This window comes from Bombyx mori, chromosome 6 (genome assembly GCF_030269925.1).
Source record: "Bombyx mori chromosome 6, ASM3026992v2".
NCBI classification, from domain to species: domain Eukaryota; kingdom Metazoa; phylum Arthropoda; class Insecta; order Lepidoptera; family Bombycidae; genus Bombyx; species Bombyx mori.
Window position 1 is genome coordinate 13,988,676 of NC_085112.1, and position 17,103 is coordinate 14,005,778.

A 17,103-nucleotide genomic window follows, 5' to 3' on the forward strand; every position below is an offset into this window, starting at 1 on the left:
ACAATAACTACCATCATGAAGGCGGTAGGTCTGTCTAAATCTGTCTAAAAAGAAATAAAAAAATTGGACGATTCACAAACATACCATGCCATTATCACCCCTTTGCTATCAGCTTGGATGTCACACCCATATCAAGCGCAATTGTCAGTATGTTAGAGTAATTAGATTTTTTTTTTAAATAGTACCCTGTCTTTGTTAAAATTCTCTGTCGAGAGTTTCAATAATATTTTTTCTTTTTTTTTACAATTATGCCACGTTAACTGGTCCCGTGCTAAGTTCGTAAAGAACTTGTGTTACAGGTACCAGATAACGGATATAAATGTAAGATTTTTATTATACACATACGTATATTTAATATACATCCATAACCCCTGAAAAGACATTTTATATTTATTATACTAATATCTTGCCTTGGTGAGATTCGAACCCGCGACCACCTTGTGTAGTGTCCATGTCACTTACCACTACACCAGGCGGCCGTCAATTAGATTACCCCCTGATTTTAGCAGCGCTAAAGATTTAGATCTCGTCGCGTCAGAATGAAGGTAGTGTTGTGTTTCGATTGACTCAACTCTGCACGTGTCGTGCGCGTGGACCGAGTATCAGTGAGTCCAGAGTCCGCAGAACGAGCGAACTTGTCTCTCGTCCAAGGCTGCCAACGCAGACGTAAAGTAGACGACGGGACCTTATCGCTGAGTAAAGTTTTTGTCGCAGCGTGAGATATGTTATCGATCGCTACATAACCCGGAACTTAATTTTGATGTGTAGTTACGAAGCGATATAAGGTAGGCGGATCTTTACTAGTGGTAGGAATTTTTTTGAGTCCGCGCGGGTAGGTACCACCACCCTGCCTAATTCTGCCGTGAAGAAGTAATGCGTTTCGGTTTGAAGGACGGGGCAGCCGTTGTACTATACTGAGACCTTAGAACTTACATCTCAAGGTGGGTGGCGCATTTACGTCATAGATGTCTATGGGCTCCAGTAACCACTCAACACCAGCTGGGCTGTGAGCTCGTCCTCAAAAAATATATAGAAAGTTTCATTCGAAATCAGGAAATATGAAGAACTACACTGGAATCTAAAAATCAAGGTTTGAGTCGTGCTCTCAGCAGTATGCAGCGGCTCTGCTCTGCCCCTGGTATTGCCAATGTCCACGAAATGCGGTGACGAATTACCATCAGGTGGGCCGAGTGCTCGTCTGTAATGAAAGGTGATCAAGAAAGATTTGCATTAGTACAGTACAATTCTGAACATCAGCCCGTGAATCGCCCCGACTTTAAACAAAGCTTTATGTGTAAAGTTAGGTGTTTTACGCATGTCTCTCGAGTGGTATCTAGAGAATACTACAAGAAAGTCTTAAATCTCTTGATCCATTTGTCTTTAAGACTTTGTGTTTAAGGCGGAAGCAATCACAGAACACAAGATATTTGGCAGTAGCCTGAATCTCGCTTACGGCATTTTCAAGGTAAACTTGCATATATACAAGTACCGAACAACAACATTCGAACTGTCGGTCTACCGAGAAATTACACCTGCCCGGTTGAAGGTTTTCCCTTCGTCGTTAACTCACTAGGACGTTTTTTTTTTTTTTATTGCTTAGATGGATGGACGAGCTCACAGCCCACCTGGTGTTAAGTGGTTACTGGAGCCCATAGACATCTACAACGTAAATGCGCCACCCACCTCGAGATATAAGTTATAAGGTCTCAGTATAATTACAACGGCTAGCCCACCCTTCGAACCGAAACGCATTACTGCTTCAAGGCGGAAATAGGCGGGGTGGTGGTACCTACCCGTGCGGACTCACAAGAGGTCCTACCACCAGTGATAAGTGATAAGTAACATATTTGTTAGCAAGTAAGTATACAACTCATATCTAATTACAAAAAGTTCAAGCACGTACAAATTTGTATTAATAAATGCGACATTACGAATAAAAATTATCATTATAATAATGATTCACACTTGGCACTGCCCTATTTTTATCATTGAAACTGGTTTTATTCCAGTGGCGATGTATACATCCGACCGGTATTTTTCCCGTGTACGTTCCATTGTCACCAGACGTTCAAAGTTCGATTTGTCCAGACAGCACCGACTGTAACCCAATTGACAATTATTTTAACTTATCTTTATTATTTTTTTACGTTCGATTCACGTGTCCGTTTCATGTTAAGATAGATATTTCAATATTAATTAATGTAACTTACTAATCTAATTAAAAATACTTTATACCACGAAAAATCTAAAGTATTCGAATTGTCGGAAATAATGTCTTCTTTTTCTTCTTTTTACTAGCGTTTTTCTGGTCTGATGCTAGAGTCCACTTTCTTACTTAAACACCTCCACTTTGCCCGGTCTTCGGCATCCTTCTGGGTGAGGTTATTCTCCTCCACAACCGCCTTTACCACATCCAACCAGCGTTTCTTAATCGGAAATAATGCTGATAATAAAAAACCTGAGGTTAAAACGTAGAAGAAGTCTTAGCCTTATTAGACTTTTCTACGGCACGAGAAAAACGAAAAAATAAATCTAACTAAACTTATTAGTAATTTTAAAGTATGATAATTTCGAGTTTAGTCCTGTTACTTTTTTTAAGCCTTGAGAGGCTATTACGACGTAACCTTAACTAATAGGTCAGCTCACGGGGCTCAAACCTGACGACGTTGCTAGCACGAACCCTAGCAAGAGCCGTGCTTCGCAGAATCTACCACCGGATCGGAAAGGCGAGCCAGAGAAGGTCCGGCGAGAAACTCAGTGGGCTATGTCTGTGGGTTAATTTACTCGTCGAGCCCTTCGTCGCAAGCGACGGGTTCGAAGAGGATGGTGACCGGTGCTTGAGGTACCTAAAAGCACCGTTAGTGGATCGGGAGGATCCGAAATGACGTGTTTTGGGCGACGTCGACTGCTTTTCGTTCTGTCCGCAGGATCGGGAATGAGTTGTTGCATTATGCACACGACTCTATGATTTCGTTTCTAATATATCAGGTGTTCTGTATTCGGTACCAGGTATAAATATCATGTATCTACAGAGAACAGTAGCCGTTTAAGGCAAGTTCATTGTTTTTAAACGTGATTAATGAAAATACGAAATTTGAATTATCTTTTTGATTCCTGTCTTAAGATTAGTTAGGGCTCGTAGGCATCACAGGTTATATGCTGCCACTAACCTTCAGACGTGAGTTGTATAGCGACGATATCCCTCTTGAAACCGGAAGATCTAGGAATTTAATAGAAATGAACAAACTAAAATTATTTACTAGTACATGAAACCAGGAGATCATTAACATTACCCGTGTCGGCGAAGTCGGCTAGGCCTATAGGGTACCAGCAACACCTCGATGCCAAAACGAATATATAGTACCTATTATTTAAATGGTGTTTTTTTTATTACTTAGATGTGTGGACGAGCTTACAGCCCACCTGGTTTTAAGTGGTTACTGGAGCCTATAGAAATCTACGACGTAAATGTGCCACCCACCTTGAGATATACGTTCTAAGGTCTCAAGTATAGTTACAACGGCTGCCCCACCCTTCAAGCCGAAACGCATTACTGCTTTACGGCAGAAATAGGCAGGGCGGTGGTACTTACCCGCGCGGACTCACAAGAGGTCCTACCACCAGTAAAGAGTGGCAGAGAGGCGTGGGCAGACTAGTCTACAGGTTTGCCAAGTCACAACTAAACACTCTTTACAAAACTGCTACGGCGTAGCCATATCGTAGCGCTGTATCTTTTCGCCTATTTTTTTCGAATTAGATGTTTTAATTGTAAATTACTATACCCATTATTTAGGTCTGAACCAAAACAATTATTTAGAAGTACGCATTTATAATTGAGCTATAATTTTCATGTTCCAGTAGTTTGAGGGAGAATAATATAAATTTATTTCGCTATTTCATAATCAAATTGAAACACGTTTTTATTATTTTAAAACATCAATCATTAACTGCATTAATTTTAATGTATCCGCGTCTTGATAGCTTGTCGTCGAAAAGGTCAATTATTTTTCACGTGATTTTATGCTTTTGAATTGTATACATAAGGTTCAGTTTTCTGTGATGTTTAAATGTTGATAACTTTACCTTGGATTGAGTGCAGCAAAACACATACCAAAGGAGGTGACGTCCTGAGCGAATACAGTTATTATTTAATAATTGTCTTTAGCGTGAAAAAATCGAATTCTCAATACCGAAATTGTTAAGTGAAGTCGTCGTGGCCTAAAGGATAAGAGGCCTGGTATGATCACGCCGAGCGATACCCCTGCGCTGGTGTTCGAATCCTGCTGGCAAATATAAATTTTCCAGATGAAATACGTACTTGACTCACGTTCGCTAATGACTTCCACGGTGAAAGAATAAAACATTGTGTAAATAAAAATAAAATCCATAAAAATTGTAATATGTGTAATCGCTGATTAGTGATACTGGTAATATTACTAACTTTCAAGGTGGTTGGCAGCATTCACATTAATGATGTCCTTAAGGTATGGTACCCACTTAACACCATGAGCCGTGAGCTATATGAATACTATATAAAATAAATAAAAAAAGTTTTCAATTGTAATAACATGATACTAGTTTCAAGTTTACATACCCAGTATAAAAAAAAACTTCAGAAAGTCTACTATCAGAAATATGTAAAAGAAAAATTGTAAAAAATTATATTCACGTTGCCAGAGTTATATTGTATATGATATCTTTTCGTCATATTTAAACATGATTGTATTCGGTGGCTCTATTTGAACAAATCAGAGCGATATTTACATTGTTTTGTGGATAAATCTCTATGTATTTATTACAGATAAACAAATTGTGTACACATCTCAACATCCGCGATCCGGGATCCTTATCGTATAATTTGGAAGTACAATTAGTTCTAATTAGTTATCTCAAACTTGAAATAATTATTGTAAGAATCACATTTTGATAAATAAACTTGCAATGTAGACATTTTTTTTTCTTTTTTCCTACCTAAGCTGAGAGCATTGAGAGGCTATTTCAGCGTAACCTTAACTAGTAGGTGAGCTCACGGGGCTCAAACCTGACGACGTTTCTAACACGAACCCTAGCAAGAGCCGTGCTTCGCAGAATCTACCACCGGATCGGAAACGCGACCCACTGAGAAGATCCGGCGAGAAACTCAGTGGGCTGTGTCTGTGGGTTAATTTACTCGTCGAGCTCTTCGTCGCAAGAGACGGGTTCGACGAGAACGATGACCGGTGCTTGAGGTACCTAAAAGCACCGTTAGTGGATCGGGAGGATAGATGTAGACATCAAAGTCAGGTATGTATATATAGCTCTTGTGAGTCCGCACGGGTAGGTACCACCACCCTGCCTATTTCTGCCGTGAAGCAGTAATGCGTTTCGGTTTGAAGGGTGGGGCAGCCGTTGTAACTATACTGGGACCTTAGAACTTATATCTCAAGGTGAGTGGCGCATTTACGTTCTGGATGTCTATGGGCTCCAGTAACCACTTAACACCAGGTGGGCTGTGAGCTCGTCCACCCATCCAAGCAAAAAAATATATATTTGAAATTACCTGATGACCTAAATTGGGTTCGCTAACCCTCTGTCTTCAATTTCTTCAAAAAAAAGGCTATTTGTGGCTTTTCACTTTTGAATTCTTGCTATCTCTGTTATTCTCATTAATAAGAAAGAAACAGCTAATGAACTTTCTCAAAGGATTACTTACATTAATAGAAAAGCAAAAGCCGTTGATGACTTGCATTCCTATACTATTCGGATATGGCCGACATACGAAAATCAGTTTTAGTAAAACCGCTGACGGAAATACACGTATTTTGCACGAATATGTGACAATCAATTTTTAAGCAATGTCTTAAAATCATACTGCTTTTTTAATCCTTTAAACAATACTAATTGCGCAGCGTCTGTATGTAAGTTTTATTTTTAAACATTTAAGGTTACTGATTCGAATATATATTGTGGTTTATACAGGATATATAGCAAATAATAGAAAACACATAAGTATAAAAGCCAAAAAACAAGGTTAAACAGCAAACCGAACTAAAAATGCATCCACAGTGCGCTTCCAGAGATCTTTTTTGCCACGCATTTACATACATAACAAGCTAATAAAAGTAATATTGTAAATTTTTACGGGTAGGTACCATCATATTGTCTATTTATCAGTCATACCTTCTGATTTGAAATTAACAACAACTATTCATTATCTTCTTTTTTTTATTGCTTAGATGGGCGTACGAGCTCACAGCCCACCTGGTGTTAAATGGTCACTGGAGCCCATAGACATCTACAACGTAAATGCGCCACCCACCTTGAGATATAAGTTCTAAGGTCTCAGTATAGTTACAACGGTTGCCCCATCCTTCAAACCGAAACGCATTGCTGCTTCACGGTAGAAATAGGCGGGGTGGGCGGACTCACAAGAGGTCCTATCAACAGTTCTTCTTCTACTAGCCGATTACGTACAATGCAGGGTCATAGCCGCCTTTCTCTCAATTCAGACCCACTATACATCATCTCTGCACCTACGCTCTTCTCTCGCATATCCTCTTTCACGCAGTCCGTCCAAGTATTTTTAGGACGCCTCCTCCTCACGAAAGCTCCTCATAGAATATAGCAAATAATATATAGCAAATAATAGAAAACACATAAGTATAAAAGCCAAAAAACAAGGTTAAACAGCAAACCGAACTAAAAATGCATCCACAGTGCGCTTCCAGAGATCTTTTTTGCCACGCATTTACATACATAACAAGCTAATAAAAATCGGTAAAAAAACTTTTAAGTTAAACGGTTTTATTTTATGTGCACTGAAAACTACAAAATAAATAAATAGTTACTTACCTATCAACCTACGTAGGTCATCTCGGTCATTAATATCTCTGATGGTAGTGGTTGTCATAACATGAACAATGTCAGCGGCCGAAAGGCAGTTCATGAAAGAACACTAACACCAGGGTTTGCTTGGTAGGTAAACTAAGCACACACTATAACAAGTAGGTATTTTGACCTTCTAGTTCAGAAATATTTTAGTACTAGGCAGAATAGCTTTTAGGCATATTAGACTAAAATAAAAACGTGGGGCCCATTATTATTTCTGTATTACTTTCTACTATACTAAGTGTGGATTGTATCGACTTATTATAATCGTCATCATCATCATCCTAGCGGCTTATCCCGGTCGCATCTAAAACCTCATAGCTCCGGAGTCCAGGGTCCGCTGAATCGACTTACTATAATCGTAACTGGAGGTTTTGACCATCAATAACCAGCCGTGGCGGCTTCACCAGCGAACGCCGAGCTCATGATCTACCAAAGTATAAGATATGCTCTGCCATAGATATGATTTCAGAGGGGCCCCACGTTTTTATTTTAGTCTAATATGCCTAAAAGCTATTCTGCCTAGTACTAAAATATTTCTGAACTAGAAGGTCAAAATACCTACTTGTTATAGTGTGTGCTTAGTTTACCTACCAAGCAAACCCTGGTGTTAGTGTTCTTTCATGAACTGCCTTTCGGCCGCTGACATTGTTCATGTTATGACAACCACTACCATCAGAGATATTAATGACCGAGATGACCTACGTAGGTTGATAGGTAAGTAACTATTTATTTATTTTGTAGTTTTCAGTGCACATAAAATAAAACCGTTTAACTTAAAAGTTTTTTTACCGATTTTTATTTTCTTGTTTTTAGTATTTAGTGAAATTGTCTACCGAATATTCCTCATTCTATTTAATTCATTCAGTGCATCATTATTACATGGTTTCTTACCTGATAATTTAGTACAATCTAATTCCTCAATACATAGATAGCCCTTCCAGAGACTTGACTCGACTTAGAGCCACGTATGCTTGTCCTTCCTCAAACAATTTTGAGCCTAAATATACTACTGCATGGTCGACGGTGCTGCCCTGCATTTTATGGACGGTGGATGCCCATGACAAAGCTAAGGGCAACATCCTTCTTTCAGCCGTACCATAATTGAATTTTGCTGGAAACTGTATGGCTTTAGGGTAAATAACGTGCATGCCATTACATTGCACGCCGGCAAATCCCGAAGTGAAAACGCTATGGTCACCTTAATGCCATGAAGCCCGAATAATTCTAGCAACGTTATTAATACTAATGAATACATTTGGAATTTCAATTCTTTCAGGTTCACCGTTTTCAGGTATATCTGGCACACTAAGTAGTATTAAGTCTTGTTCACTAATCTGGACATTTTTGTCAATGCGTACATCTCTATAAAGTGGGTTATTTCTAGTTAACCATCTTAAAGCGCTGTAGAATTTTTCGCGAGATATTGTGAACTCTCTTGTGATGTTCAAATTCTCCAAACGTTCTGTAACTACAACGATACCCACCTGGCTGGAAGATCTTGGAAGCATATTAGGTAATCTTTCACTGACCTCAAAGATATCTTGGGCAAACAACACTGCTTGTCCGCGGAAACCGTACTGCCCGTATAGCCCAGTAAATTTTACGATTTTAACAAGCGGGATGATTCTACACAGCAATCGCTGCTCTGCTTGCGTCAGCGCTTGAATCTCATCTGGTATTGAACCTGGATCCAGATTATTCCAGTACGCCTTTGATGGTGCTATTGTTATATTACTGGTCACATGTGTTTGGCAGCGCGAACATAAAAGTAATGTTGTTTTTGAAGACAGTTCTGCAGGTAGATATCCTAATACAGCTGTGTTGTAACGTACAGTATGAATTTGGTTAGGATATCAATGCTTCGTGCAAATGTCACAAACGTGTATACACGATGTGTTAATGGCATTTTCAAACGCTTGTACATGATTTTCAGCTCTGCGTTGCTGTGCACGCTCACGTTGGTTATTTAACCTGTCGTGGCGTTGCTCAGGTGTTTCTGAAGCTTCTAACTCCTTTCGTCTCTCACGCCGTCCTGTTAACCTGGCCTCATGTTGCTCAGGTGTTTCTGACGCTAATAGCTCTATTTGTCTGTTACGTTGTAATCTTAGCCTGGACTCATGACGCTCAAGTATTTCTGACGCTATTAGCTCTCTTCGTCTGTCACGTTGTGATGCTAGCCTAGACTCATGACGCTCAGATGTTTCTGATGCTAACAACTCTCTTTGTCTGTCACGTTGTGATGCTAGCCTGGACTCATGACGCTCGGGTGTTTCTGACGCTATTAGCTCTCTTCGTCTGTCACGTTGTGATGCTAGCCTGCACTCATGACGCTCAGGTGTTTCTGACTCTACCAGCTGCCTTTGTCTCTCACGTTGTGCTATTAACCTGGTATCATGTTGCTCAGGTGTTTCTGTTGCTAACCGTTCTCTTCGTTTCTGTAGTCAACTGTGGGTTTCATTTTCACTCTCCTTTGCACGTTTCGTTCTATACTTTTCTTTTGCCTTTTCGAGCCTTCTTTTTCGTTGTGTAGCAGTTTCGTTTTTACTTTTGTTTGCTTTTTTATTTATTGTTGTTCCCACGATTAAGGGGCATTTTGACGGTCGACCCCGCCAGAAGTCCAGCAAAGGGGCAAGGCTTAATATACAACAAGATGCGCCCAATCTTGAGGGGGAAGCGCTGACGACATTACATTTTTACCCACCCTAATGCCATACAGTCCTCGGCACGTTTTAACCTATTACCTTAACTTGGGTGGTATAGCTACCGCTTACTAACGAGGTATCTAATTACCTATTTTTTTTATCTGCCCCTCTAACGTCACACAATCTTGGACGCAACTGTTCTCGACACGACTAATCATGCCCCCACCTAATACGCCATTTTGTAACTTGTAACAGCTAATACGAAATTTTGACATAATGACAGTATTCTGCTAGTGTAGTCCTATTATTTGATACCCATATTGTGGTGGTTGTGGAAAAATATGTACCTAGTCCGCCATATTGGAACGGCGTCCATCTTGAATTTTAAATTTGACATAATCATCGTGTTTTACTAGTGTAGCCCTTTCATTTGATACCCATATTGAGGGGTTTAAGGAAAAATATGTAATCCGCCATTTTGTATCGGCGGCCATCTTAGATTTATAATGTCATTGGTTTTATTATATTGTATTGTCATCTAAATTAAATGTGTGTACCAAATTTCAGATCAATCTGACAACGGGAAGGTGCTTAAATTTCAATTTCTAATTTTGACCCAAATAAATAAAAAACAAATTCCGTACAGGTCGAGCTAAATAAAACCGTTTAATAAAAGGTCGATTTTGACAGGTCATACACATTGTCTATATATTAATACGTGAAGCAAAAACTTTGTACCCCTTTTTACGAAAATTGCGCGAACGGAGGAGTATGAAATTTCCCACACTTATAGAGAATATAGAGAAGGAGTGCACAATGCTAATATTTTTTAAATAATGCATAAAAGATACATTAAATCAATAAAGAAAACATTACACACACTAAATACCATGTATTTGACGCACACACGCATGCATACTATTTATTGTCAAACATTTGTTCTTGACGCCTGTGGTCGAATTGAGAATAGATGAAATATTGTTTGTCTTTATTAATATTTTTTTATAGTGTAGCCCTGGCGAAATTTGTATAAAATACAATCGTAATAGTGTACAAACTTACAATTCCAATTAATTATAGTCGAATTTCGACTACTGCGGGACTTCTAGTACATATTATTATACAACATTAAGGACCAAACTTACAAGAAACAAACAATGAGGACTGAGTTGCGCAACTTATATTATAGTATGACATGGACCTAACATAAAACGGAATTTATTAATAAAATCAGAAATAATATATGTCGATATATCGATGGCCTTATTGGTTTTCCTTTTAATTTATATATGACTAGCTGAGTCCCGCGATGTTACCCGCGGTTATTGTCGTACCGCGAGCGATGCCGTGGGGCGAAGCTAGTCTAAAAAAGTAGCCTAAGTTACTCCTTATATCATCAGTTACCTGTCAGTGAAAGTCCCGTCAAAATCAGTCCAATCGTTCCAGAGATTAACCGGAACAAACAGACAGACAGACAAAAATTGTAAAATATGTTATTTTGGTGTTTGTACCGTAGTATATTCATATGCATGTAGTAAAAAGCGGTTATTTCAATATTACAAACAGACACTCCAATTTTATTTATATGTATAGGTAGATGTTTAGCACGGACCTAAAGTTTTGGCCGCGTTTATGTTTAGCGATAACTTAGGGATACTCCATTATGAAAGACGGCAAAAACTCAACCCACGAGTTGACTGTTATTTTATTGACATAAGAAAGCTATCCAAAATACCTTCAGAAGATCTACAAAAACAAAATACGAATTGGTTATGAATTACCAGTTTAAAATCAGCCTTACTTCAATAATAGTACAGTGACGTCAATGTTCAAATTATATAGAATATATATTATAAATATGACTTCAAAACTGAATTTATTTATATATCGGGTATTATGACAATATAATAAAACCTTTGTAATAATGTCGATATTAGATGCGTGCGAAATTTTTCAAATTTAATAGGACGTTTTGAATTTATAATAGTGAAAGTAACATAAATATCTGACCCTAGGTCTAATAAAAAAAGGTTTTTGGAAATAAACTACATAATATCTTTTTCATTAATTAACGTGTTGAAAATTTATTTCAAAACTTATGTAATCTGTTACTGTTATACATCCATGAAATAAATACGTAAACCTTTTCAAGGGCTTATGAAGAAAGAACGAGAATTATAAATATGAAGAATGCGTTTGGAAGAGATAATCTGTGACTATGACAGATGCCTTGAAATCTCCACACACAGCCAGGTCTAGAGCTCCTATAGACGCTGCCGGGATTAAATGGTGGGAATCGTATGGCAACATGCACACGAGCAACGATGAAACACACCAAGACAAATCTACATACACCAATTCTTTAGATCAACAACGAAGCATCACTACAGAAATATACGACGCTCGTGAAAATGAACCTAAAGACATAGTTTTAAAGAAATGGAGGGAAAAGCGAACCAGGAAGAGGTACGAACAAGCAAGGAAGGCCGTTATTAAATCACTCAAAGAAAAATTTACCGGTATTACAGTTCAAACGGATATGAGACGTGAAGCATTTGAATATAAAGGTGGATTTGCCGGAGCAGTACCAACGATCGTAATAACTGGAGACAATGTCGATGAAACATCAAATTCGAATTTGAATCACGAAGATGGAATGCAAGGGAATGTAAGTTCTACGTTTAGTGAAAATAAGGTGGAGCTTCGTGAGGGTGAGGCCGAGGATGTCAGTCACGCGAAGAGGCTTTGGTTCGGGCCAGGCGGCGCTGGGTCCCAGTGGAGACTCGCTCCTCGTGGCAGCAAGGCGGCGGGCGTGGAGGGCGGTCTAAGCGGGCTCAGGAAGGTCGACATGCCGGTGAGTCTATATAAATATTTTGAGAACTAAGAAACTAAGCCTATTTAAATCTATATGTTTATATATTATATAAAAGAAAGTCGTGTTAGTTACACTATTTATAACTCAAGTAAACGGCTGAGTTGATTTGGCTGAAAATTGGTGAGGAGGTAGCTTAGAATGAGGATAAGAACATAGGATACTTTTTATCACTTTTGACAAAACGCACCTGATATGAAATAACAAAACGTAACTGAAAGCTAAACGTAAATTTACGTAATGTAATCTATGGTTAATTATAGTAGAGTTTTGAAGTTGACTAGTTGATGTGTTTGTTAAGTTTGTTTCGAGTTTCTATTAGCTTATTTTGCCGAGATAGGTAATCATTAAGAAAGCATGCCGCTACCAACACGATCAAATCTTTCCCGACGAAGCCGTAATGCAACTAGGATTCGAAACATTGCGAGTCAAAGGACTGAATAAGAACAAGAAAATATAATAATAATAATAATAACAACTAAAATACATGGCCGATAAAGAATCATTAAAATACTTGCTTTTTTAATTTACATTAATTATCCAAATTAAAAATTTACCTTGATAAAATCAAAAGTCTGCTCATTTATTGCCTCTAAGGCGGAACAAAGTTCACCGGGTCAGCTAGTCTCAAATAAAACATAATCCAAAAGCAATGACCGAATTATCTTTGAAAGTGACGTTTACATAATTATTTCAATCCTGAAACATTTTGTATTGTTGTGTTTTTAAGCCATAAACAATATTCGTACTTTTATTAAAGAGGATGAAACGTAATAGTTGTGAATATACTGAAATGTTTGCATAACAAATACCTAGACAAGGATTTTATATTGATTATATCAAGCATTTTTAATAATTAAAACTGCATATCAATTCTAAGTACGACGAATGACAAATGAATTAACTGGTGGTAGGACCACTTGTGAGTCCGTGCGGATAGGTACCACAGCCCTGCCTATTTCTGCCGTGAAGCAGTAATGCGTTTCGGTTTGAAGGGTGGGGCAGCCGTTGTAACTATACAGAGACTAGAACTTGTATCTCAAGGTGGTTGGCGCATTTACATTATAGATGTCTATGGGCTCCAGTAACCACTTAACACCAGGTGGGCTGTGAGCTCGTCCATCCATCTAATTATTTCGAATTCCATTATGTACAACTTAGATTGTATTCTAGAAAGATAAGGATGGTTTCAATAAAATTAATTTTAAGGGTAACCACAAATACGCATTGACTTAGGACACTTTGGTCGTGATAAAGTCTGCATGTGTTAAAGCGTGTGCTATCTCAACTAGTGGGATACGATGAGGTACTATAAATCGTATAGTTCGATAAAGCGAACAACCAATAGTCATGCCACAGTGTTATCACTGTACAGGATCTCCGGTTAAAGTTGCGGGACACGCTATTTAGTTAATAAAAATGAGAAATGGTATATTTAAAAGGTATTTTGCGTTGAAACAAGATATTGTCGTTTTTAGGATACTCTTAAAAATGTTAAATTAATAAGAGCTATGTCTGTTAGACCATTAGTATTTTAAACTAATCATTAGGTTTGGTCTGTGTGCTTAGTGCGAGTTTTTTAACGTTCTCGATAGCGTAAGAGTTAAATCGTATGGATTTTGAACGTTTGCCTACGTTTGCCGCTAGGGGCGCTGTTCCAACTGCGTACTAAGTTACTTTTACGCTATCGAGAATTTTAAAAAACTCACACTAAGCATACTGGTTATGAAGAAGAAGAAAGAAACATGCGTACCGGTTTTAAAGGTAGGACAGTACGAGTATTGTCATTTAGACTTCAAGCGCAAGGTGTGTGTAAATGTGAATTATATAAAAAAAAGAATTCTCCTACAAGAGAATTCCCCTTTTTACTAGTGGTAGGACCTCTTGTGAGTCCCCGCGGGTAGGCACCACCGCCCTGCCTATTTCTGCCGTGAAGCAATAATGAGTCTCTGTTTGAAGGGTAGGGCAGCCGTTGTAACTATACTGAGATCTTAGAACTTAAATCTCAAGGTGAATAGCGCATTTACATCCTAGATGTCTATGGGCTCCAGTAACCACTTAACACCAGGTGGGCTGTGAGCTCGTCTACCCATCTAAGCAATAAAAAAAGATGCTGTACAATTACTTTTTTTTTAATTACTAAAGATTTATTATTAAAGACTTATTACTTATTAAATAATAATTATTAAAGTCAATAAGAAAATTGACGATTTTCTTAGTGACTTTCAGTCTTTAATATTAAATAATTATTTATAAAATATACAGTTATATATAATACAAAACGTGATATCGTAAAACGAACAAAACAATAAACAAAATTATTACGTCTAATATTGATTAATAATACAAAATCACTAAGATTCTCTCTTTCTAATTTATATGAAACGCCAGAGATGGCATTATTGGTAGGGTATCGACGTCGTGTCCTCGATCTAAATCGATAATCTACGACCGTCTGGACCATTATCGAGTGAAGTTACAACAGAATGGGAAGTTGCATGTAAATAAAATAAAGATTATCTGATAAAATATACTAAATCCAGTGATATTTGACAGTATTACGTTTGAGTTTTTATACGTATGAATTCTACGAGTTTTATAAATTCAAGGCAGTGTTTGAAAATTTATTAATAAATAAATAAAAACAGTTAAAAACGACGCCATCTTGCAAATTTATGTTGTCCACTTCGATAAAGCGGCACGACACGAGAACCCTCTCATCGTGGCCGCCGGTAACTACATTCCCGATCCTGCGGACAGAATGGAAAGCAGTCGACGTGACCCAAAACACGTCATCTCGGATTCCCCCGATCCACTAACGGTGCTTCTAGGTACTTCAAGCACCGGTCACCGTTCTCGTCGAAACCGTCGCTTGCGACGAAGGGCTCGACGAGTAAATTAACTCTCAGACACAGCTCACTGAGTTTCTCGCCGGATCTTCTCAGTGGGTCGCGTTTCCGATCCGGTGGTAGATTCTACGAAGCACGACTCTTGCTAGGGTTCGTGTTAGCATCGTCGTTAGGTTTGAGCCCCGTGAGCTCACCTACTAGTTACGGTTACGCTGGAATAGCCGCTCCAGGCTACCAGATTAGGTAGGAAAAAAAAAACAACGCAAATTTAAATGTCCAATGTTTAAATTGGCATTTTGAAAACGGTTAAAATAAATTGTATGTATGTTTTTTTTTATTATTTTTTTATTGCTTGGCTGTGTGGACGAGCTCACAGCCCACCTGATGTTAAGTGGTTACTGGAGCCCATAGACATCTACAACGTAAATGCGCCACACACCTTGAGATATAGTTCTAAGGTCTCAGTATAGTCACAACGGCTGCCCCACCCTTCAAACCGAAACGCATTACTGCTTCACGGCAGAAATAGGCGGGGTGGTGGTACCTACCCGTGCGGACTCACAAGAGGTCCTACCACCAGTGATAAGTGATAAGTAACATATTTGTTAGCAAGTAAGTACACTGAGTTTCTCGCCGGATCTTCTCAGTGGGTCGCGTTTCCGATCCGGTGGTAGATTCTACGAAGCACGACTCTTGCTAGGGTTCGTGTTAGCATCGTCGTTAGGTTTGAGCCCCGTGAGCTCACCTACTAGTTACGGTTACGCTGGAATAGCCGCTCCAGGCTACCAGATTAGGTAGGAAAAAAAAAACAACGCAAATTTAAATGTCCAATGTTTAAATTGGCATTTTGAAAACGGTTAAAATAAATTGTATGTATGTTTTTTTTTATTATTTTTTTATTGCTTGGCTGTGTGGACGAGCTCACAGCCCACCTGATGTTAAGTGGTTACTGGAGCCCATAGACATCTACAACGTAAATGCGCCACACACCTTGAGATATAGTTCTAAGGTCTCAGTATAGTCACAACGGCTGCCCCACCCTTCAAACCGAAACGCATTACTGCTTCACGGCAGAAATAGGCGGGGCGGTGGTACCTACCCGTGCGGACTCACAAGAGGTCCTACCACCAGTAATTACGCAAATTATAATTTTGCGGGTTTCATTTTTATTACACGATGTTATTCCTTCACCGTGGAAGTCAATCGTGAACATTTGTTGAGTACGTATTTCATTAGAAAAATTGGTACCCGCCTGCGGGATTCGAACACCGGTGCATCGCTTCAACATGTATGCACCGGACGTCTTATCCGTTAGGCCACAACGACTTCAATCTTATCCGTTAGGCCACAACGACTTCAAAAGACAAAAAAATCTTTGTCAAAGAAAACTTTGTTTAAAACAAACATGCTAAGAAAAATATCGTTGTTAAAGATATCTTTGTCTTTAATTTAAACTTTCATGGATAACGACAGAAGGATGATATTCCATTTAACGGGCAATGAGTATAACTCGATAGACCGACGATCCGAATGTTGGTTGGAACTTGAATAAATTCAATCTTACTTTGAAAATGTTCTTGAAACGATTTTGGCTTTCGTCAATTGTTTTCCATCGTATAATTGCTGCAGCTACAAAAGCTAACAATTAATGATTTCTTTTGTTCGTCCATCACTTTACACACATTGTATGAGAGAAGTTGGAGTGGGAAGAGAGGGAGTGCTCTGAGGAATTGTTCGAGATGATACCGACATTTCGTTTTTACCATCGCACCGCCCGCCACCGGAGTAGAGTTCATCCATACTACCTGGAGCCACTGCGGTCATCCACAGTGCGTTTCCAGAGATCTTTGTTGCCACGTACCATCCGGCT

General features: G+C 38.7%; 2 long non-coding RNA genes across 9 annotated transcripts; one reads left to right on the top strand and one right to left on the bottom strand.

Moving 5' to 3' along the window:
- Window positions 1-1,890: 1,890 nt before the first annotated feature.
- On the bottom strand, window positions 1,891-13,123 carry LOC105843008 (uncharacterized). 8 transcript variants are annotated; one of them, XR_009973415.1, is made up of 5 exons: window positions 12,942-13,123; window positions 4,084-4,283; window positions 3,171-3,220; window positions 2,336-2,443; window positions 1,891-2,098 (listed from the first exon to the last, which is right to left on the bottom strand). It is a non-coding gene; the product is annotated as an uncharacterized LOC105843008 (long non-coding RNA). The 8 variants fall into 8 exon arrangements; XR_009973417.1 differs by having other exon boundaries at window positions 2,211-2,426; window positions 12,942-13,122; XR_009973416.1 differs by having other exon boundaries at window positions 2,211-2,426; window positions 4,191-4,283; window positions 12,942-13,120.
- Window positions 8,196-10,153, top strand: LOC134199070 (uncharacterized). Its single transcript, XR_009973418.1, has 2 exons — window positions 8,196-8,383; window positions 10,080-10,153. It is a non-coding gene; the product is annotated as an uncharacterized LOC134199070 (long non-coding RNA).
- Window positions 13,124-17,103: the final 3,980 nt, after the last annotated feature.